This window comes from Trichosurus vulpecula, chromosome 6, assembly GCF_011100635.1.
Source record: "Trichosurus vulpecula isolate mTriVul1 chromosome 6, mTriVul1.pri, whole genome shotgun sequence".
Classification (NCBI taxonomy): domain Eukaryota; kingdom Metazoa; phylum Chordata; class Mammalia; order Diprotodontia; family Phalangeridae; genus Trichosurus; species Trichosurus vulpecula.
This window is the reverse complement of record NC_050578.1, coordinates 247790762-247814434: the sequence shown is the minus strand read 5'-3', so window position 1 is coordinate 247814434 and position 23673 is coordinate 247790762. Positions and strand designations below refer to the sequence as shown.

Sequence of the window (23673 nt, the reverse complement as noted above, 5' to 3'; positions counted from 1 at the left end):
GTGGTTGGGTATGCTTTAGACGGAATTCATGTTCCAGTGTGGGTAGAACTGGATGGCCCTGGAGGACCCTTCCGACTCTGAGACTCTGTGACATACTATTCAGGGTCATCCTTCCCTGAAACTCAGCATACTGACTACATAACAAGCCAACATTCTGGGCACCATTTTGTTTTTCTACAAAACCACTTTCACGCCTATTTTCCAAAGAGGCCAAGCAAAGAAGTCAGCAGCGGCAGTATTTCAGAAAGAGCTGAATAGCCAGCAAAACCCTGTAAGTTAGTCTGTAGAAATCCAGGTCAAATCCCCCCAGACCAATTATGATGATGCTGCCTCTGGTTCAGGAGGGTCTTGGGGATCTGGGAGAGAAATGTGCATACATCACACCTGCATTTTCTCCATCACTTTCTGAAGGCTAGAAAATCAACAAAACAATAAATCAAGCCCAGATTTGCAACCCTTCTGACTTCCACTGAAAATTTAAAAATCAGAGCTAGTTCAAGAGAGTTCCAGCATATCTCTGCCTGATTCTAACTAGGGTTGACTTGACTTCCATTGTGGGGTTTGGAAGGGTAGAAGCCCAGAACACAATTTCAGAATTGGAAGACTCCCTACAGAAATAAGATGCCCTCTATAACATTCCCAGGTGGTTATCAAGCTTCTTTTTGAACATCTTTTGTAAAAAGAACCCAGAGCCTCTCAGGAGACTCATTCCACTCTTAGCTCTAATTATTAAGAAGCTCCCATTTCTCACATCTGTGTCTTTGCACAGGTTATCCCCATGCCTGGAGCATTCTCCCTCCTCGTTTCCCCATTTTAGAGTCCTCTACTCCCTTGAAGACTCAACTCAAGGGCCACCAAGTCTGGGTGACCTCTCCTGATGCCCCTAGGTGTTAATGTTCTCACTCCACCCCAAACGACTCTGTTTTATGTGTGTTTATGTATCCATACACATGGATATGCATACATGCATATATACAAACATATATACATATACACACATACATAAATATCATATCGACTTATCCCTTAATGATTTTTGCTAAACTCCGTGAGAAAAAGACGACTTGATCCTAGCCTTTGTACCCCTAGCACCCAATACAATGCTTAGGACACAGTAGGTGTTTAATAAATGCTTATTCAGCTGGAGTGAATCAATGTTTATCCTGATGCCAGTTTGTCTCACTGTAATTTCCACCCATTGCTCCTATTTCTGTATTCTATGGCATCAAGCAATACACGTCTAATTCATTTGTCCACAAACTGCCTTTCAATAATAAGAGTAATAGTGATAATAACAAAAATAATAAATACCTAGCATTTATATAGAGCTTGAAGGCTTATACAGGGTGTTCCCAACGTCTGGACACATAAGTAATTGATGGCAACGTGGAGTTATTGCATCCAGTTCAAGTGAATCTTGCAAAGCACGTCAACCTTTGCATCGCAGATGAATTGAAGATGTTATTTGCTGATATTCCAATTAAATGTTGTTGAAAATTTCGATCATTTCATTTCTTGAAAATATGCATTTTTGCCTATGTGTCCAGACTTTAGGAACACCCTGTAAATACATAGCTTTGCATATGTTATTTCATTTAATCCTTACCACATCTCTGTGAGATAGGTGTTATTAGGTGGCAAAGTGGACAGACCACTGGACCTGGAGTCAGGAAGACTTTCTTCCTGAGTTCAAATCTGGCATCAGGCACCATAAGGCCCTGGGTAAGTCACTTCACCCTGTTTGCCTCAGTTTCCTCATCTGTAAAATGAGCTGGAGAAGGAAATGACAAACCGCTCCAGTATCTCTGCCAAGAAAACCCCAAATGGGTCACAGAGAGTCAGAAATAACTGAAATGACTGAACAACAAGTACTGGGCAGTTAACTAAGGGGATGCAAAGGAATATGAAATATAGGAATAAAGAGGGCTCCTAAGCAGTACACTGGATAGTGCACTGGTCCTGGAGTCAGGAAGACTCATCTTCGTGAGTTCAAATCCAGCCTCGGACACTTACTAGCTATATGACCCTGAATGAGTCACTTTACCCTGTTTGCCTCAGTTTCCTCATCTGTAAAATGGGCTGGAGAAGGGAATGGCAAACCACTCCAGTATCTTTGTCAAGAAAACCCCAAATGGAGCCATGAAGAGTAAGATACCACTGAAAAATGACTTAAGTGACTCGTGCCCAATGTGTCACAGACAGGACAAGACTTCACTGCAGTAACTTGCTTCTGTTCATTAATAGTATTTATCAAATGCCATTTGGGGCTAAGAATCAAGTGTCTTCCTGCAGTGCAGTGAACCTGAGTTCTCAAGAAGGCATGCCAGCAAAGTAGAAGCTCTCTCAGGTCTAACCAAGCTGCAAAGGCTTCGACTGTTATTATTATGAATGAATACATTATTTATATATTTACACACTGTCTCCCCCCGTCTAGACTGGAATAGAAGTACCCTGAGGGCAGGGGCTCCTCTGGTTTGTGTATCCCCCAATGCTTAACACAAGTGCCTGGAAATGCTATGACCACAGAGTAGAAGGTACTCAGTGAATGCTTGCTGATTAATCAACTGCATATCCATCGTCCAGAAACTATCACTTTGTATGGTTGGCCACAGGGGAATGATTTTTTTGATCGCACCATCTACATACTAGGAGTCAGTAGATGGGAGGCCCCATGCTAATGAAATAACGGATCTCTCAAAGTTAACAGTAAAGACAATAATAACAGCGATTGACACTTAGACCATGTTCTGAGGTCTGCAAAGCATTTTATGTAGATTATTTCACTTAAACCGTGTAACAGTCCTGGAAGGTCAGCACCACACTTTCTATGATGACCATTTTATAGCGATAAAAAGGAGGCTCAGATAAATGGAGCGTCTGCTCTAAGGTCACGTTGTAACTAAGAGCTGGAGGCAGAAATCAAACCTGGGTGTCTCTGGATTATAGTTCCATTTATTGCAATAAGTGCCTTTGTATACAAGGCACCAAGTTTTATATTAGCAGGAGGGACGAATTATGATGTCATCATCAACTGAGTAACTGGAAGGCTCAATAATTTAGCAGAAAATTTCTTTCCTTTGGAGTAAATTCATCCGAGCCATTGAGAATGTGGACATAATCAGCTGCTTTCAGGAGCAACCCTCTTTCCCCACTGCTGACCAAATAAAGGGTGCACAACATCTTTGGACTTTGACAGGTTTAAGAGGAAAAGGCATGATCAGACCCCAGCTGTTTGGTAAAAGACCTGGGGTTGGAAAGGACTGCAGCTCCAAAGCCCACCAAAAAGAAACTAATACGATCATACGTTGCATTAGAAAAGGAACATAACTTGAAGAATCAGGAGGTGACCATCTCATCAGGCATCTCAACTGGAGTGCTGCGTTCAGTTCTGGGCACCATGGTTTAAGGAGGACATAGATAGGTTTGGAGACTATACAGAGCTCTCTGAGTCCATTCTGTACTAGCAAACTGGCAAAGATGACCAAAGAGAAAGCAACAATTGTGGGGGAAAAAGGCCTTCTGATGCACTGTCAGTGAAGCTGGGAATTGGTCCACTTTGGAAAGCGAACCAACTGTGCATACCTTTTGACCTAGGCCCATGCCCCAAAGAGATCAAAGACAGGTATACCAAACATGTATAATAAGTGGTTATTTTTGAGAGGGCAAAGGGCCAGAAACTAAAAGGGTGACCGTCCATCGGGGAATGGCTGAAGAAATTATGGTCTGTGAAAGTAGCAGAATGCTATTATGCCACAAGAAATGACAAAGGGGATTATTATCTATCCCCTACAAATTCTTGTATGAACTGACACAAAGAGATGAGAGCAAAGCCAAGAGAACAATTTATACATTAACAACTATGATATAAAGAAAAACAGCTTTGAAAAACTTAAGAACTCTAATCAATGCAATGGCCAGCCATGAATCTAGAGGATCAATGATGAAGCATGCTGCCTACCCCCTAACAGGAAGGATAGGCTCAAGGTGCAGAATCAGACATATAGTTCTTGTACATGAAAAATACATGCATTTGCTTTCCTTAACTATGCTTATTTTTTGTCAGCCAATAAGGATGTATTAAGTCCCTACTATGTTCCAAGCACTGGGAATACAACGAAAGGTAAAAGGCAGTCAGTCCCTGATCCTGGTCTAATGCAAGGCACAACATAGAAACAACTAAGAACAGACAAAATTTCTCGATGATAAACTGGAGGTAATCACCAGAGGGAAGGCACTTGCATCCAGGCGGCAATCAGAGAAGACTTCCTGCTGGAGGGAGGATTTTAGCTGAGGCTTGAAGAAGAGCTGGTGAAGCTTGGAGGCAGAGATAAAGAGAAGAGCTCCAGGCACCTAGGTCAGCAAGTGAAAATGGACAGTCTAGTATAAAGATTAGCAAGGAGGTTGGGGGAGGGAAGGACTGTGTTGAAGGAGGAAGAACACTAGTAGAGAGGTAGGGAAGGGGTATGGTTATGGAGGATTCTAAAAGACAAACAGAAGATTTTATATTTGTTCCTGGAGGCAAAAGGGAGCCCCTTGAGCTGACTGAATGAGTAAGACATGTTTGAATTTGTGCTTTAAGAAGATCAGTTTGATAGCTGAGTGGGGGATGGACTGGCATGAGAAGAAAGCTGAGGCAGGGAGACCAACCAAGGGTTGAATTTTTTTTTTGGAGAGAGGAAGGATTTTGGGAGGAAAACATAGCTATTAATAAGACTGCCAAAAATAAGAAGAAAAAGGAAGGTCGCTGAAATGTTTTTTGAAGATACACAAGAGAACAAAAGGAAGCTCAGCAGGAAAAACAGATAAGCAAAACACTTTTGGAAATAGAATGTTGAATTTATGATATAACTTTAAAAGAGCAAGCTATACACAATAGAGGAACAGTTTCACATAAAATCCCCTGTTTTGTATATGGGAAGTTCTTCTGGTTTGTTTGCTTTTGTTAAACTCAAAAATAAAGACAAATGAGTGGCCATCTATCAGGGAAAGACTGGTCAAACCATGGTCAATAGGAATGCAATGGAACATGATGGCGACGTAAGAATCGATGGACAGAAATGAGGACACCAGAGAAGCTTGGGAAGAGTTTTGCGAACTGAGGCAGAGCAAAGAAAATAGGACCTTGAGAATATAATACCCAATGACTACAACAAAGTAAAATAAAAAGAGCATGAATGAGAGACAGGGAGAAGGCTGGTCTTGGAGTCAGGAAGACTTGGGTTCAAGCCCTCCCTATGCACACTAGCTGTGTGACCTGTGCTCCAGACAATCCTCTGACATTTTAAGTTACAAACAACTGGCAGTCTCCACTGGAAGAGGGAACTTTCCCCACACTCATAAAAATCACAGTCTCAGGCCAAAAAATACACCAAAAGAATAAGAATTCAGATGAATGTTAGGACCAAACCTGATTTCAGAGGACTGATGAGGAAACAGACTTTTCCCCTCTATACAGCGGTGGTAGACCATCAGCGCAGAAGGCTACATATATTGTCAGACGTGATTAATCTGTTTATTTTCTTAAGTTTTCCCTCAGTGTTGCAAGAGAGGCTAAATTTGGGGGAGGGCGGATCATTGGGAAATCAGGGTGATGTTTAAAAAAAATCAAAGCATTAATGAAACATGTTTAGAAAATAAAAGCGTAGCTAACAAGTGTCAAAATGTCTATTTTCTTAAGAGTTGAAATCATGGGTGTGACCAATAGATGGGAGAAGAGAATCCTGAGGGTTTGGCAATGGCCCCAGATGGCAAATTTAAGGTCTAGACAGGATAGTTTTGTAAGAGGACTCCCTAAATGATGAAATAAGGCGGTTCTGACATATAACATATGGATAACCCACTGGAGAAGGAGAAGGGTTGAAAAGCCACCAGTCAGCATCCATCAAACACTGAAAATATATTCTCCCCTGTTTAGGTGAAAAGTTAGCCAGAATCATTCTTAAGGGGAAAAAATGAACTGATATTTCCTTAGAGCTGGGCTATAACAGAAGAAAAAGACACGGCAACATGACGAGCAGCACAGTCTTAGATCGGAGTCCCCAAACCACTAGGTCTCATTTCCCTTGTCTGTGAGGTGAGGATGACAAGGTTCACTACTTAGAGGTGAGGAAAATGCTTGGAAATGGTAATGTTTCTTTAGAAAGAAATGTGCCTCATCTTCATCAGCATCATCATCCTCACTAGAGCAGTGGCTGGAGGTTACTGAACCTCTCTTGGCCTCTTGTTCCTCATCTGTAAAATGGAGAAAAGATGTCGTGCCATCTGCCTTCTTTCACTGCAGCTGATTCCCCACATCTGCCGTCTCTGATTTTGTATCTGTATCCCCAGTGCTTAGCAAAGGGCTTGGCACATCGGAAGTACTTAAATGCTTTTCATTCATTCATTCATTCATTCACTCACAGATTATCAACATATGTGTTACATAAAAAGCCCTTATTTATACACCAGGCCATCCTACAACCAGCTTTAGTAACCGCTCTAGAGAGGCGATGTGAAAGTGTCTTGGGGTGGGGAATCAGAAAGCCTTGGCTTAGTCTGAGTCAGCTCTGCCACGGGCCAAGCTGTGTGGCTTTGGCCTACTCATTTCATTTCTCTGAGACTCCGTTTTCTGGGCTACCTGCAAGAGATTACCCCATATCCAATCAGTCACCAAAGCCTGTCTATTCTACCTTCTGGCATGGCCAACTCTCTGGTGCAGACCCTCAATGCCTCGCACTTGGACCACTGTAACAGCTGCTGGTGGGTCTGCCTGCCTCAAGTCTCTCCCCATTCCAGGCCATCCTCCAATCAGCCACCAAAGTGATTTTCCTAAAACACAGGCTTGACATAACCTAGATATAACAACTTCCTTTCTAGGTCTCCTTCACCTTCTCCCTACCAAATGACCCAGTAATACTGGCCTCCTTCCTTTTCCTTACACAAGATGTATCCTGGGTCTTTAGTTAGGTTCGATTAGTGCAAAAATGAATCCTTTGAAGTGGTTGCGTTATTTGGATTTAAACTTCATGTTGTCATTGGGCTGGAAACAATGGCCATATTTTACAAAATTATAACTTAGAATAATGTGAATTGAAATACAAGCAGTCGCTTCATGGGATTCATTATTCACATCAATCAGCATCTAGCTGTGTTTATGGGGCAGCTAGTTCAAAACTAGCCTCAAACACTTGCTAGCTGGGTGACCCTGGACAAGTCACTTAACCCTGTCTGCCTCAGTTCCCTCATCTGTCAAATGAGTTGGAGAAGGAAACAGCAAACCACTCCAGTATGTTTGCCAAGAAAACCCCAAATGGGGTCACAACTGAAATGACTGAACTCTGTATTTATACAGCAGGGACCAAAAAAAAACCCTGTGAAATCTATACCAGTTAATTTCAAACTAACTGAAACCTTCCAAAACAAAAGTATGAATATTGTGACAGCGTGATCAACGAATCAACGGCTCAATCAATGGATTCTGTGTACCAGTCACTGTGCTAGGCACTGACAGCTACAATGTGAAGAAGGAAGTAAGCCCTACTCAAAAGAAGCTTAAATTCAACAAGAACAGATATAAGTATAAGCAGAATAAATAAATAGAAGGTAACATGCTATTGCCACTAGAGTGAAAAGTTCAGAAAACAAATTAATCACACCTGATGGTGTATGTTGACCTTTGAGTCCACAATCTACCCCAACCCATCAGAGATTTCTTCATCAGTCCTCCGAAATCACAATGGGCCATAACTTTAAATGGAATCCTCACGCCCTTTAGTGGCAAGACTACGGCCAAAAGGGATCCACAGGCTCCCTTCTTACGGCAGTGAAGCTTACAATACAACCGTATTGATATTTTTATTTTGGCTGTGAGATCAGATGTCCTAATACGTGTGCTCTGGATAACAGTCACTAGAATCTCATTTAGAGAAACATCATTCTTCCTCTGGATAGATCTACTCACAAAACTCTCTCTGCAAGGATTGTACCATGAAAGCTGGGGAGATCATGTGGTGGTACTATTCCCCCATATCTGTGAACTCGGGCGGTGCACAAAATGGACCATCTGCCCAAATGCCCGAAGGCCTTTCTCTGATTCTTTCAATATTTTGGGGCTACCCGTGCAATACAAAGGCCCTCGGAGAAGCTCTGATGTGGAAGTGACCTTGGTAGACATCGAGGCCCACCCACACCTGAACAAGGATCCTTTTGACAAACAGTCATCCAGCTTTAGGTCTGTAATCAACCCCCAATCAAGCAGGAGTCAGGAAGGAGATTTCCTTCAGAAATCAAGATGGGGCAGAACTTTCATCTGAATTGAATCAAAGACCTCCAGTGAGGACGGAACCCCACCCCCTTCTGCCCCCTGGATCACCCCGATTACTAGGAAATTCTTCCTTAGATCAAGCCCGAAATTGTCTCTTGAAACTTCAAACCACTGCTTTTACAGCAAGTCTTAATAATCCACCCCACCACATACACACATGATATCTGAAGCCTGAGCAAGTCTTTTCTTCTCCAGTTTAAGTACCTGGCACGCTCGTGAGACCCTTCACACCCTGGATGGCCTCCTCTGGATCGCCTCCCTGTTGATCAATGTCCCTCCTAAAATGAAACACCCATAACTGCACCCAGTCCGCCAGGTGTGCTCAGCCAGGATGAAGGCCAGCCAGCAGGACCACCAGAACCAAGGATGGAAGCAGAGACTTTGGGGGATTGGTGACAAAACTACCCCTGAAGAGACCAGTCTAGAACCGGGCTGCCTGAGAGAGACAAGATGATAATAGCACGGCAGTGTAGAAGCATTTCTTCTGCGGATTTGGTAAGCAGCAGGTTGTGACAAGGTCTAAAGCATTTTAGCTCAGACTAACACGGAATCACCTTAAGAGCCCTTTGTGAGGTTTTGGAAAATGTTTTTTTGCGCTCCTACCATAAAGACAACAAAAGCCCCAATCCCCTTCAGGTATTCATCTTGTGAACACACAAAACACTACCTGAGCTATTCCAGTCTCAGGAAACCACAGAGCAAAGTCCAGACGAGTCTGTTTGGCTCCAGGGTTGGCCAGAAACTGAACCACAAACGCATTCAGTGAAAGCCTGAGGTCTGTGGGTGCCAAAAAGAGGGAGAAGGACTTAAAGAAAGTTCTGTGAAGAGTGAAATCATCGGAAGCATGCGAGGGGGGAGACCATCCGGCCATCAGAGTCCAGGGTCGGGGGCGGGTGTGAAAAATATTACAGTCATTTCTTCTTTCTTCACATTGGGATTCTGGGGGTATAAATGGAAAGTCTATCAGCACAAGGGTCAGGAGATCTGGGTTCTAGTCCCAACCCTATAACAAAGTAACTGTGTGGCCTGCTCACTTGACCTCAGTGGCCGCATCTGTAAAACGAGGGGGCTAAAGTGAAAAGGTTGTAAGGTCTCCAAGGAGTCACAATTCTAGGACTGGAATGCCAGAAGGGAAAGGTAGACCTTGATGTTCCTCATTTCCCAATTCCAGGCATCTTCCCTGGCTGTCTGCCATACCTGGAATTCTCTCTCACCTCACCTCTGCCTTCTGGGATCCTTAAGGTCCCAGCTAAAACGTAAGGAGTCTTTCCTGATCCCCTCCTAATGCTAGTGTGCCTTTCCTCAGTGAATTATGTCTTATTTATTCTGTCTATATCTTGTTCTTACCTGGTTGTCCCTGGAGGGCAGGGATTGTCTTTTGCCTTTCTTTGTATTCCCAAGGCCTAGCACATAACATACAGATAGGGACTACACCTGGATTTAATTGGCATAGGGGACTCCCAAGTAAGGAAACTCCCTCCACCAGAGCAGGTTGATAACTATTCAGCATTTTATAGTTTTAGGGAATAACCTAGAGCACAAAGTTAAATGACTTGCCCAGGGTCATGGGCCAGTATGCATCAGAAGTGGCATTGGAACCCATCTTTTCCTGGTTTGGAGGCCAGCTCTTTAGCTACTTAATAAATAATGCTTGTTGACTGAGTAAATGATCCCACTTTCTACAACTTAAGATTTCTGGGTCTTAATTCCTCATGTGTAAAATGTAGATGAGGAAAAGGGGAAAGGCATCTGACTATAAAGAGCTGACCTTGGAGATGAGAAAATCCAGGTTCAAGTCCTGCCTGAAACATACTGGTTGTATAAAGCTAGAAGTTGGGAGCCTGCGGCCTCAAGGCCATATGTAGCCCTCTAGGTCCTCAAGTGCTGCCTTTTGACTGAATCCACACTTCACAGAACAAATCACTTAACTTTTTAGTGTCCCAAGTAACTCCCAAAATGGTACCCCATTTGTAAATCTGCATCTGTAGAGGGACTCAGCTCACTGAGAGTTCCCTAAATGGGTGAAATGATAGATATGGACAAAAAAAATGAGGAGGTAGGACCAAGAGGTTCTCCAAGGCCCCTTCTAGCTCTAGCATGCTATCATTCTACAAGGTGATTGTGTGCAGCGATGGGAAAAGGTGGTCCACTTGCCTTTGTGCCCATGGTCTACAAACCAAAAAAGTTGAAGGGCCCATTTCTCTGTACTACCCCCCTCAATTGTCTAAGATCACAAGAATAAAAATCCACCCTATCCGATGATGGATAGCTTATACTGGAAACAGTCAACTTGAAGTGCCTCCTCTAGGGGTGTGCCAGCTCTCCCAAAAAAACCTTTTATATTTATTCTGTCCTCATGATTAACATTTTCTCTCTCCATCACCTTCTTAACGCTAAGCCAGCAACAGAACGATAAATCCGAGCCCTGATCTGCATTTGCCCATGGCGGGGGGAAGGGGGAGTGTCAGTAAATGCCTCTACCAGAAATTTCACACACTTAGTTCCTTCCCCAACAGCATTAGCCTGTTCCACTGAAGAAAAGTCAGTCAGAACTACAAAGAAATTCATGAGAGGGACAGGGAGGAAAGAAGCTGAATTTGAACTACGGGGCTCCATATCTGGGAGCTGTTCAGAGGCAGCCAAATCTAGCCCTGGGTGGGTTATTTTGTTTGTTTAAATGAGGTGTAAAGGTCCCATGATTATCCTACCACTAGAGCACAAATGTGTTTAACACACACACAACCTACTTCACAGAGTCAGATCTTGGAGGAAGGTCAAAAGTCATTTAGCCCCACTTCCAAGAACAGAGTTTTTCTGAGCTGAGAGAGAGAGGGAGAGGGAGAGAGAGAGAGAGAGAGAGAGAGAGAGAGAGAGAGAGAGAGAGAGAGAGTGAGAGAGAGAGAGAGAGAGAGAGAGAGAATATGTGTATGTGTGTGTGTGTGTGTGTGTGTGTGTGTGTGTGTGTGTGTGTGTTGAGAGCGAGCACAAGTCAGGAGAGAAACATTTGACCACTGAAACTCTCCAGATGATGACAGACAGTGAACAAGTGGTATTTCTCAAAAGACACAGAATTTAATCCAATTTAAGTAATCACCGACCTTTTCTGCACCAAAACCCTCCCCCTCCCACCCCAAAAATTAAACTTGGAAATCCAAGATATCATAAGCTGTCAGGGTAAAGGGGCAGAAAGGAGAAGGGGGATGGAAGATTAAATGATTCATATTCTCAAAGGTCTTGGTAAAACTGTAATTTTAAAAATTGTACAGCACCAGTAACTTCATTTATCTGGCTTGGAGTACTGAAATTAGAGGCAGCTAGGTGGCACCATAGTGGATAGAGTGCCAGGCCTGGAGTTTGGGAAGACTCATCTTCATGAGTTCAAATCCAGCTTCAGATACTTACTAGCTGTGTGACCCTGGGCAAGTCACTTCACCCTGTTTGCTGCAGTTCCCTCATTTGTAAGATGAGCCAGAGAAGAAAATGTCAAACCATTCCAGTATCTTTGCCAAGAAGACCCCAAATGGGGTCAGACACAGCTCAAAGCGACTGAACAACAACACTGAAATTAAAGCCCAGACTATAATAGTTTTGGAAAGGTGCTCTGATCCCACCATTTACTCACGTGCTGTGTCAGTCTCTTTGATGGCCAAACTTCCCTCTCCTGCCCCACGGAATCCCAGAATTCTAGGGCTGAGAGCATGCTTGGCAGCCACTCTGTTTAACTCATACCTGAAAAGGAATCCCTATGACAACATACCCAACAAGTTTCGTCATCCAGTCTTTGCCTGAAGGTTTAAGTAGAAGGGAAACCCACTTCCTTCTGAGGCAGCCCATTCCTCTTCCCGAGAGTACTAAATTATTTGGCAGGTTTTTTCATGACATCCAAAACTAATGCTGCTTCTACAGTTTAACCTTGCTCCACCTCCTGTCTTGTGGGGCCAAACAAGATACATCTAATCCCTCTCCTCCTCTCAATGGTCCTTCAAATCCATGATCCCAGGGACAGGCCCCCGCGTCTTTTCTGAACTAACTCTCCCAAATTCCTTTGGCCCATCCTCGTATGACTTGGACTCATGACTCTCCACACAACCAGTGTTTCTCTACTTCTCCTAGTACCTTTAGGGCCCCTCCTCTGTCACATTCTTCCAACGACCGTCACCAAGTATTTATTAAGCATTTCCATGTGCCAAGCACTAAGTTACCGCCAGGAATGTTCAGAATTCAATTGCAGTGAACAAACATTTATTAAGTCATCTATTTCTGAGATACCCAAAGCACCGTGCTAGGTGCTGAATAATGCCAGTCAATCCATGACTCCTCTTAATAGCTTCCTCCCAAAGCTGGGGTTAGGGGTCGGCAAGGTAGGCAGCTGCCTAGGGCATAACATACTGGCAGGGAACAGCGAGGAACAAGTTTTAAAGATTTTCAAAGATAAACACATACATTTTTAATGCCAGAAATTTCTACTTTCTACCCTATGGAAAGTGGTGCAGGGAAAAGAACTTAAGATCTGAGTCAGAGGACCTGAGTTCAAAGTCTTACTCTTCTACTTATTTCCTGTGCAAGTTTAGGTAAGTTACTTTACTTCTCTCCAGATCTCAGTTGGGAGCTGAACTGAATGACCTCTAAGGTCCCTTCCAAAACTGATGACCTGCATTTACCAGTTTTCCCTGTATAGATCCTATATGCATATAATTGTTTGCATAGTGTTTCCCTCATTAGAATATAAGGTCATTGAAGGCAGGCACTGCTTTTTTTGCTTTTCTTTTTATCTCCAGCAGTTAGCATAGGGCCTGGCACACAGTATGCATTTAATAAATGTTTATTGACTGACTTGGCTGTGTTTAAATCTTTGTTCCAACACATACTAGCTGTCCTGGGGAAGACCTGTGACCTGAATTTTTTCAGTCTCCTTCTCTGAAAAATGGGGATAAACATTATCCATAGGAACTGTACACAGAAGTAGGCTGGTCAACTTAATAAGGTCAATAGATGACTCTTCAAGGTGATCTTCCTTGTGCATGGTTTGGACATCTCCACTGAACACATCTGGAGCTGGCGTCACACCTCCTTGGTGGTGTGTGAAAAGTCTCTTTCCCCTTAGCCTTGTCAGCCCACTGACAAACTAATGAGAATGAATGAATGACAGAATTAATGAGTTACTCCCCAATTAATAAATGTCCAAAGGATGCAATTTTCTGAGAAACAAATCCTAGTTATCAATAACCAAAGGAAAAAATGTTCTAAACCATGAATAATTGGAGAAATGAAAATTAAGGCAACCCTGAGGTCCCACTTCACACACCTATAAGACTGACAAAAGCTGACAAAAATGGAAAATGACAAATGGTGGAAGGGCTGTGGGAAAACAGATGCTATATGTTAACGTACTGTTGGTGGATCCAGTAATTCTAGAAGGCAATTTGTAATTATATCTCAAAAGCTATTAAACTGTGAATATCTTCCGAACCATAGATGCCACTACTAAATAATGAAAAAAGGAAAAGAACACAAATGTACAAAAATATTTATAGTAGTTTTTTGTGGTGGTAAAGTATTAGAAACTAAGGGGATGCCCCTGAATTGGAGGATGCTGAACAAGTTATGGTATATGAAGGCAATGAAGTACTATTGTGCTGTAAGAAACCTGGCATGACTTGTATGAAATGAGACAGAATGAAGTTAGGGCACTACTGTAAAGAAAAGCAACTCTGGAAGACTTTATAACCCTGTTGAACAATGATCACCAACCACAACTCCAGAAGATCCATGATTAACCACACTAGCCACCTCCAGAGAGAAAGGTGATAGGCTCAGAGTGTGGATTAAAGTATGGGTTTGTTTGTTTTGTTGTTGGGTTTTTTAACATGAATAATGAAGGAATTTCACTTGATTGTATGTAAATATAACAGGTTTTGTTTCTCTTGCATTCTCAATGGGTGGAAGAGGGGGATATGGGAGGGTGAAAATGTGGAAATATAAACTGACTTAAAAAAAAAAAGCAAAAAGCCAAGGGGGAAAGGAGAGAGAGGGGGAGAGAAAGATAGAAGATAGAGGGAGGAGAAGGAGAGAGAGACAGAGAGAGAGAGAGAGAGAGAGAGAGAGAGAGAGAGAGAGAGAGAGAGATGAATGAGTCAGGGTATTTGGAAAAGACAGACAGATTAAGTCAAGGCTAGAGGGAATCAGAGCCACACCCTGGACTTGGCCGTCAGAGCTGAGAACAGAGATTAGGACTTGGGTCCCCAGGGCAGGGTATGATGCTTTTTTCCCCACAGTTCTCCAGGCCACCCTTCAGCCTGAGAGGTGGCATCTGTGAAGGCTGTGGGAGACCCCTTCCTCTGTGTCCCCTCCAGAACTGAGGCCAAGTGATATGGTCCCTGCACTGCCTTCTGTAGGGTGGCCAGCTCTGTGTATGACCTGGATCTCAACTCTGGGGCCTAGTTCTCACTGGTGTCTCTCCCCTCCTTCTTTCAAAGGCCATGTCCAGGGTGTGGTCCAGATTCACACCAGCCAAGACTCAATCAAACATCACTCATCACCACCATTATGAGCAACTAGAATTTACACAACTTTGAAGTTTCCAAAGTGCCCAATGTGTATCTTTTCATTTGAAATTCACAAGCATCCTATTTTTGTGCCTGCTGTTCAGTCATTTCAGACTCTTCATGACCCCATTTGGGGTTTTCTTAGCAAAGATGCTGGAGCAGCTTGCCATTACTTTCTCCAGGGGACTAAGGCAAACAGTTAAGCGACTTGTCCATGGTCACATGGCTACTAAGTGTCTGAGGCTGGATACGAGGAAAATGAGTCTTCCTGACTCCAGGAGCTCTATGAACTGCACCACCCAGCTGCTTTCAGTCCCAGCTTAAAATACCACCTTGCACAGGAAGCCTTCCCTAACCCCTTTAAGCTCCAGGGTTTCCCCTCCTGAATATTTCCTATTTATCCTGTATATAGCTTTTGTGTATGTGTTTGTACATACATGCATACATACACACGCTATATATGTATGTATGTATGTATGTGTGTATGTATGTATGTATGTATGTATGTATATAGTGTGTGTCTGTCTGTATGTGTGGGGAGAGAGAGAGGGGAGGGAGACAGAGAGCCAGAGGGAGAGCCAGAGAGAGACAGACAGACAGAAACAGAGAGAGAGAAAGAGAGAGAGAGAGAGAGAGAGAGAGAGAGGAGATGGAGAGAAGGAGAGGGAGAGAGAGGGGGCAGCCCTAGCTTGTAGTCTCCCCCTTCGATTATAAGCTCCTCGAGGGCAGAGATTATGTTTTTCTTGCCTCTTTTTGTATCCTTGGTACTTTACATAGTGCCTGGCACAAAGCAGGCACTTAATAAATTTTTAATGAATTGAACTGAATTGAATTTCAGAGAGATTAAGGGGCTTGCCCACAGCTAGTGAGTATCTAAGGCAGGCTTTGAACCAAGGTCTTCCTGACTCCAAGTCCACTCTATCTGTTAGGCTTTGACATATCACATCTCCAATGTCTAAGACTCAACCCATCGTCCTTACGTGGTGTCCGTAGGCACAGGGCTATGCTTCGCAAGGAGACCATGAACAAAATCCCCAATATGGTATCAATGGAGATGTGTACAATCTTCATAGAGAGAAAGAGAGAAATCTTCAAATCAGAATCTGATCTCGATAATCTTAACCTAACTCTGCCTGGTCACATCATACATACATACATATTACATGTAATATGTATGTATATTTACATACTTTAAAATATACGTGTTTATATGTATTTAGATTTATATATTATATATATATACACACATATAGTTTTTTTTATACTGTCTCTACCTCAAAATGCTACTGTGAGGAAAATACTGAGGGAGCCTTAAAGTGCCAAGTAAGCATGTACTGTCACAGTGCCTGTCATGGAGAGCAAGGCGCCACAGTTCTTAGCCTTGCCTACCGCCTGAGACAAATGCTTTTTTTAAATCCCATCCTTGTTCTTTCTAGCTCCCAGGTCATGGGACCATAGGTTTAGAGAAAAAGGGTACATTATTCCAAGAAATGAAGGAACTACTGCCCAAAGATGACGAATGACTTGTCTAAGGTCACACAGCTGGTGGCTGAGCCAGAACTCCAACCCAGGTCCTCTGACTCCAAATCCAACGTCCTTTCCACTGCCTGACCTCTCTCGCGTGTCTCCCAGCGAGGACTGGCTGTCCCTGAGGCTGTGCTGAAAATCAGAGCAACCACTGAAAGTCCTTGGTTCCGTGTGAAATCTTGGAGCGGATCTTCAATGGCATTGAACTCATTGTCAACCCAGCACCTGACTTAGGTCAATCTGACTCAGCATGTGATAGCTTCCCACCTCCCCTTTCCATGATTCTCCCCTCCAGCTCCTGAGACCAGCTCCCTCCCTCTCCAATCTCTTCAGGCTGCCTAGTGTGGCATTCCGCCCAGAGCGATGAATGGCTCAGGGTGCCTCACACTGCACACTCTCTTTTGAGCCTCACAACAATCCTTCAAAGATATTATCTCCATTTTACAGATGAGGAAGCTGGAGCTCAGTGAGGTTAAATGAATTGCCCATGGTCATATCACTTAAGAAGCATCAGAGGCAGAATTTGAACCCAGAGCTCTCCTGTGTCCGAGTAAACTACTTTTATCATGCTGAGGAATTAGCCAAAAATTAGATGTTCTTTTAAAAACTATTGACTCCAGTTTAGGGGACACATTTTCCCCAACCCCCACCACAAAGAAATTGGAAACACAGAGATTCATCTCTATGGAGGCTGTGGACAGAGTGATAGATCTGAAGTTAAGGAAGATGGGTTTGAATCCTACCTCTGACATTTTCTGGCTAATCTTGAGATCCAAAAGGATCCAACTCTACTCTCTCCACCTAAGCAATGGCGTCTTTCATCTTCAAAGTCCAAGACTCAATCATTCAGCCTGGATGTGGTGTCAATAGGCTCTCCAAACCTTAGTTTCCTCCTCTGTAAAACGAAGGGGAATTGGACTGGACAGCCTCTCAGTTCTCTTCAGGCTCTGGGTCTACAAGCCGATGATATATAGTATTATATAAATGTAAGTTGCTACTATTTTTCCTTTCAAGGTATTAAAAAAAAAGTTAAAAGAGACTAATACAATTTGACAAACGGTAGCCCCTTTACACAGTCTCAATAAAAAATGCACTTTCTTTCCTTAAAACCTGAACATATCCTCCCAATTCCCCTAGCTATTATCTCTGCAAATAAATCCGAGGTCCCCTTCAGCTCTAAACGTGTGTTCCTAGGAACCTTACAAACCAAAATTATCCCTTGCCCTACCCCCAATGTCCTTCAAACTCCCATGACCCCAGTTCTCAGGGCTCAGACTTTAGAGAGAAATGAATTTACCCTGAGGTGTCAACAGCTGAGGACAGCTTGAGGTGTAGCCTCTAAGGAAGGTCGTGGTTACCTTTTAAAAGAGGGTTGCCCAGAGAGACGAGGGAAAAGAATTACAGTTCCAGTAGCAGGATGTCAGGGAGAGGGAGATTTTCACCTTTCTAAAGGCCCCTCAAAAATCAACCAATGCCAGTATTTATTAAGAACATGCCTAACTCAGTGCTAGGCAACGTGCTGGTACAAATGAAGTCCCCACAGCTGTGCCTACCACATGGTTACACATCCACCCCCTCTCCCACATATGACTAAATTTCCTTGCACCCATAGACAGCCAGAGCTGGAAGTAACCTGTAGCTATCACTTATTCTATTTCCTCCCTGCCTTGACCCAGAGGAGGAAACCCAGTCTGAAAGAGTGATGTGCCCAAGGTCTTCCAGCAAGTAAACTTGGTACAGGGCAGGGGTTATTAATCTGGTGTCCCTGATATTTTTTAAAAAAAACTTTTTAATAACTGTATTTCAATATGACTGGTTTTCCTTACAATCCTATATATTTTGTGCATTTAAAAACATTCTGAGAAGGGATCCATAGGCTTTGCCCAAACTGCCAATGAAGTCCATGATATACAAAAAAGTTAAGAACGCCTGCATTCTGGAGAGCAAATTGGAACTATGCCCAAAAGGCTATAGAACTGGGAATACTCTTTGACCCAGTGATACCACTACTAGGTCTGCATCCTGCAGAGATTTACAGAAGGGAGGGGAGGCCTTATTTATACAAAAATATTTATACTAGCTCTTTTTGTGGTGGCAAAGAATCAGAAATTGAGGGGATGTCCATCAATTGGAGAATGACTGAAAAATCCGCGGTATATAAATGTAATGGAATATTATTATGATATAAGGAATGATAAGCAAGTTGACTTCAGAAAAACCTGTGAAGAATTACATGAACAGATGCAGAATGAAATGAGCAAGATCAGGAGAACACTGTACATAGTAACATCTATACTGTTCAATGATCGACAGTGAATGACTTAGCTATTCTCAGAAACACAATGATCACAGACAACTGCAAAGGACTCATGATGAAAAATGCTATCCACCTGCAAAGAAAGAACTGATAAAGTCTGAATGCTGATCAAGGTATATTATTTTTCACTTCATTTTTATGGGTTTTTTTTGGTCTGTGTCTTCTTTTACAACATGACTAATATGGAAATATGTTTTACATGACTACACATGTATAACCTATATCAAACTGTTTACTGTCTCATGGAAGGGGGAGGGGAGAGAGGAAGGGAGAGAATTTGGAAGTTGAAATTAAAAAAAAAACAAAAGTTAAAAATTGTTTTTACATGTAATTGGGAAAAATTAAATATAATTTTTTTTAAAAATAAAAGAAATTAAAGGAAAAAAATCCCTAGCAGAGTGGGGCTAGGATGTTGGACCTGGAGTTGGAAAGACCGGCCTCTGACACATACTTACTAGCTGTGTGACCATGGGCCACTCACTTAACATTTCTAAGCACCAGCTTCCTCATTGGTTTGGATAGCCTTTAAAGACCCTTCTAGATGAACTCAAGTCTCCTGACACCAAATGCTGTACACTTTCTTTCCACTAACCCATCCAGAAGTTTCCATAAGTGAAAGGTTACTGGAAGAAGATCCAAAGTAGGTTCCTTTCCCTTTCTTAGGGGAAAAAAAAACAATAAAAAAGAAAAAAAATTCTCAGGCATTATGAAGTTATACTAGAGCACAAGAACATATGGAAACATATAGATTTGAAAAAGTCAATGTGGGCAGTTATGAAAAAAATTTCCAGAAATCCACAAACTTCTCATTTTGATTGGAACTTCCAAAGATACACATATAGAACGCCAGCTCTTAGCCAAATCAGAGCTGTCCAAGGGTAAAGTGGGCTGCCTCAGAGATCGGGGTGCTCACTCTTCAATTGTCTTCAAGTAAAGTCTGGTAGGGAAGATCACTGGCTCCACTGGAGACCACCTAGCCTCCCTGGGTCTCAAGTTTCAGTACTTGTAAAATGAGGAATAAGTAACCCCCAAGGTCCTTTCTAGCTATAAATCTATGAGCTTATGATCATTTTTAAAAAAAAATTGTATTGATATGTTTTGTTTTCATTGCAAATATTTACATCCCTTTTCCAGTGTGCTGGGCGGGGGTAGATTTTGGGGGGAGTATGAGTTTGACTAGACCACTGCTAAGATCTATTCCAACTCAGAGGCTGTGAAAACCTGATCACTGCATGGATACTCTTGAAATATTAGAACAATCAGATGAAGGTCTCCAGTCTCTTGGGCAGACAGATGCTCTGTGAAGCACAGAAAGACAGAAAATGCAGAATTTGCAGTCAAAGCAAATGGGGGTGACAGTGGCCAAATCACTGACCCCTCTGAACCTGTTTCCTCATTTGTATAAGGGGACATAGCTAAATGTCTTCTAAGGTCCACTCTGGCTCATCAGGATTGAGAGCTAGAGGAGATAAGTAACACTAGTGACTCAACCTTTCTATACTGTTTTGAGGATTTATAAATGTTTTCCTCAAAACAACCCCGTGAAGTAGGTGAGGCCAGCACCCCAATTTTTCAGATGATGAAAGTGGTTCTCTGAGAGTTTCAATGGGAGGAAGTATGGAATGATGGGGAGGACACTGGCTCCTCCATTGATCATAATAATGGCTAGCATTTCCTTAAGGCTTTAAGGTTTGCAATGTGCTTTGTCATTCCTCATAATAATCCTGGGAGGTAGATGCTATGATGTGTAAACCAAGGCAAAGAGAGGCTAAGTGACTTATCCAGGGTCAAACTGGGCTCTTCTTGCCTCCTTGCCAGCTAGCTGCCTCAGAGTGAGCCCAACTCATCACACGGCCACTGGCAGAGGGATTGTACTCATGCTGCCCGGCCTCACAAAAATTCTCTGAATAATTATGTCTGATCCTCCCTATTCTACCGACCAAGAGACCAAAGCTCAGAGCTGTCGTGACTTGCCCATGTCCTAATCTAGTAAGTGTCTGATGTAGAATTCCAATAAGAATGTGGATAAAAACGGAAACTTAATACAACGTATTTTAGGCCACTGATGATCACAGCCGTCAGGGGAAACGCTGAAATAGTACAATTAATTAGTTCATGTCAAAGGGCCAGGGCCCCAGTCTGGGCTCCTCCATTGTGTGTGCCCGTCAGCAGACCACTTCAAATTTGGAACTCCTGTAAAGGACGAGGAACTGAGGAAAATGTCATGGCTCCAGCTCCATCTCTCTGCCTAGCTGTAGTCCACAATGGCTGACCAGTTCTGTCTGAGGAGCATATCCTTGGGCCAGCTTAAGAAATGTGGTTCAGTCATGTCCAACTCTTCATGACCCCATCTGGGGTTTTCTTGGCAAAGATACTGGAGTGGTTTGCCATTCCCTTCTCCAGCTCATTTTACAGATGAGGAAACTGAGGCAAACAGGGTCAAGCGACTTGCCCAGGGTCACACAGCCAGCAAGTGCCTGAGGCCAGATTTGAACTCAGGAAGATGTCTTCCTGATTCCCAGCCCAGTGCTCTATCCACTGTGCCACCTAGCTTAAGAAATACATGAGGACAAAAATCAAAACCAGAAAGCAGAAACTAGTAAAGGTCCAGTGGGAAACAAGGTGGGTTTTTCTCATGCACACAGAAAAAAGAAGGTGTTTGGGGAAAGAGGAAGGAGAAGGGAACCCCGTTCCCTCTGGCCAGCTAATTTTAAATGGAGGGTAATTAGAGCATCTCTGAAAGTTCTAAGTTGGGTTCTCCCTGCCTCCTACCCTGACCTACTACTTTGCATAGTGAAAACTAGCTGCCTTTGACGGAGGAGAGGAATTTACCATCTCCCTACAGCACTGTGTGAAATGTAGCAGCATCTGGGAAAGAAATGTCATTCCTGCCCCAACCTGTGGTTAGGACTGCCACTGACAGGGGTCAACCCACCAGCTTTGGGTTTCTTAGTCTTGCTAAGTGAGGGCTCTCCTGGGGAAGCCAGACTGAATTAAATGCTACTGCAGCAGCCATTATGTTACAGCAATGAATGACGGGGTCCAGATCATCTAGGTCCCTCAGCCTGCTTTGCTGGCCTTTCCCAGGGTCCACAGAAATTATGTTTATTTTCTTCCAAATACAAATACAAACTGCAGGTTTGCCTGACCTAAGCTGGGCCTGATTCTTCTGATTAATTGAGGAAGGAATAACTAGAAGCAGCTTAGTGTAATGGGAAGGTTGGTGCTTTGGAGGTCAAAGGACCTGGTTTCAAACTCTGACTCTGCCCTTGGAAGAAAGTCTGTGTGGCCTTGGGAAAGAAAGTCCCTTCCCTGCTCTGGGTTCTGTTTTCTCTTCTATAAAATGAAGGGCTTGGTTTAGATGACCTCTAGTCCTCCTTCCCGCTCTAAATCTACCAGCCCATGTCCTGGAGTGGAATGCCAGCAAGATCTCCATGTTAGAATCTTAAGAAAGGCATTGTCTTTTTCTGGCCTCAGTTTTCCTCACAGATCTATGATTCTCTAGGGCCCCTTCTCCCTCTGGCTTTCCACGTTCCCATCCTGGGCTTTGCCAGGGCTGTCACCCAGCCGGTCAGAGGTGCCAGCTTCGGGGGTGGGCTCCCTAAAGCTGCCTCGCTGCCCCCACCGCCCATGTGGTTCTCCCCGCAGACGGCACAGAGAACTTGCATTTAGTCATATGGGCAAGTAGGGGTAATTGAAACCTTGCCGCACCGCAGGATTGCAGAGCCTTCTATAAATACTCTCCCGACTTGTTGCTGACAAACACAAAAGAAGGCTCGGGGCGCGGGGAGGGAGGAGATGTCATATGACTGGGAGGCGGGAGCCCCAATTATTAATCCCGCTTTTATAACGTTCCTCTTCTAGACCCAGACTAATGGAATTCCACGCCGCACCGGTCCTTTCCCTCCAGCCCAGTTTGCATGTGGACAATATAAACAACAGAGGCGGGACCCGGGGCAGGGGCCCTAAGAGGAACCATGGTCCGACCTGATGCAGCCTGAGCCCCCCTCCAGGCAGGGCTCAGAGGATGAGGGTTCAAATTCCACCTCTGAGCAGTGCTCCCTCTACACGCCGAGCACGGCTAACCCTCAGTGTCCTCGTCTGAGAAGAGATGAGTCCTGAGCCCTCTTTCAGCTCTAAATCTAGGCTCCCGCAGCCCAGTCTGGAGGAGGTACAGAAACCTCCAAAGGGACGTGCCTCCAGGCACCGGGGGGATCCAGACATCTCTGGGGCTCCCCAAGTGCACGCTAGGGGAAGGGATGATGGGAGACCTTGAGTCCGGGGGAGGGTCGCCCCACAAAGGCGCTGGTTCCCCCTCCCACGCCTCTCCTTTCAGATCCGCTTCTTCTAAAACAGGGAGACACACAAAAACACTCGTGTGCGCACACCCAGGCGCTGTGCGAACCCTGCCTCGCTCCCTCTCACCCGGGAAAGGCAGACACCAATAGGGTTTGATCCCGGGCCAGCCCCGTAGCGCCCTCCGAGGCTGTGAACAAGGGAGCCCCCCCCCCGACTCCCCAAGAGCCCAACCTGCCGGAGCAGAAGCTCCAGGGGGCTGCTCACGCCCCCACGCCGGGCTGGAGCGTGCGTCCGTTTACTTTGCCGAGCTGGCTTTGTCCCGGGACCTCGCTCTTGGCCCGCCCCCTCCCTCCCTGCCCCAAACCGGGGGCGGCTCCCACTCACCCCCTCTCTGGGCCACCTGGGTCCTGCCTGGAGCCGCGGGGAGAAAGCGAGCCCGGCTACTGGGCTCTCCTGCAGACACTGAGGGAGACGGACAAGTGTGCAAGCTTCCCGGGAGCTCGCGATCTGCCGCCCTGCCCTGCCCTGCCCAGCCCGGCCAGCCGGCCGGCCCCTCACATCACACCCGTAGGACCACGGACCGGGGGCCAGTCCGGGGCCGTCCGCCGTCCCCCTAAGAGAACGCGAGCTCCTGGGCGCAGCCAGCGCGCAGGCGAGTCTGCATCGCGGGGCTCCGTGCAGCC

At 44.4% G+C, this 23673-nt stretch overlaps 1 protein-coding gene across 1 annotated transcript in view; it reads right to left on the bottom strand.

Moving 5' to 3' along the window:
* Nucleotides 1-23429, bottom strand: part of PRR5L (proline rich 5 like) — a 92783-nt gene extending 69354 nt beyond the window's left edge. Inside the window, exon 1 of the mRNA XM_036764537.1 lies at nt 23375-23429. The gene's annotated coding sequence lies outside the window, so the exon portion shown is untranslated. The remainder of the gene's footprint in view (nt 1-23374) is intronic.
* Nucleotides 23430-23673: the final 244 nt, after the last annotated feature.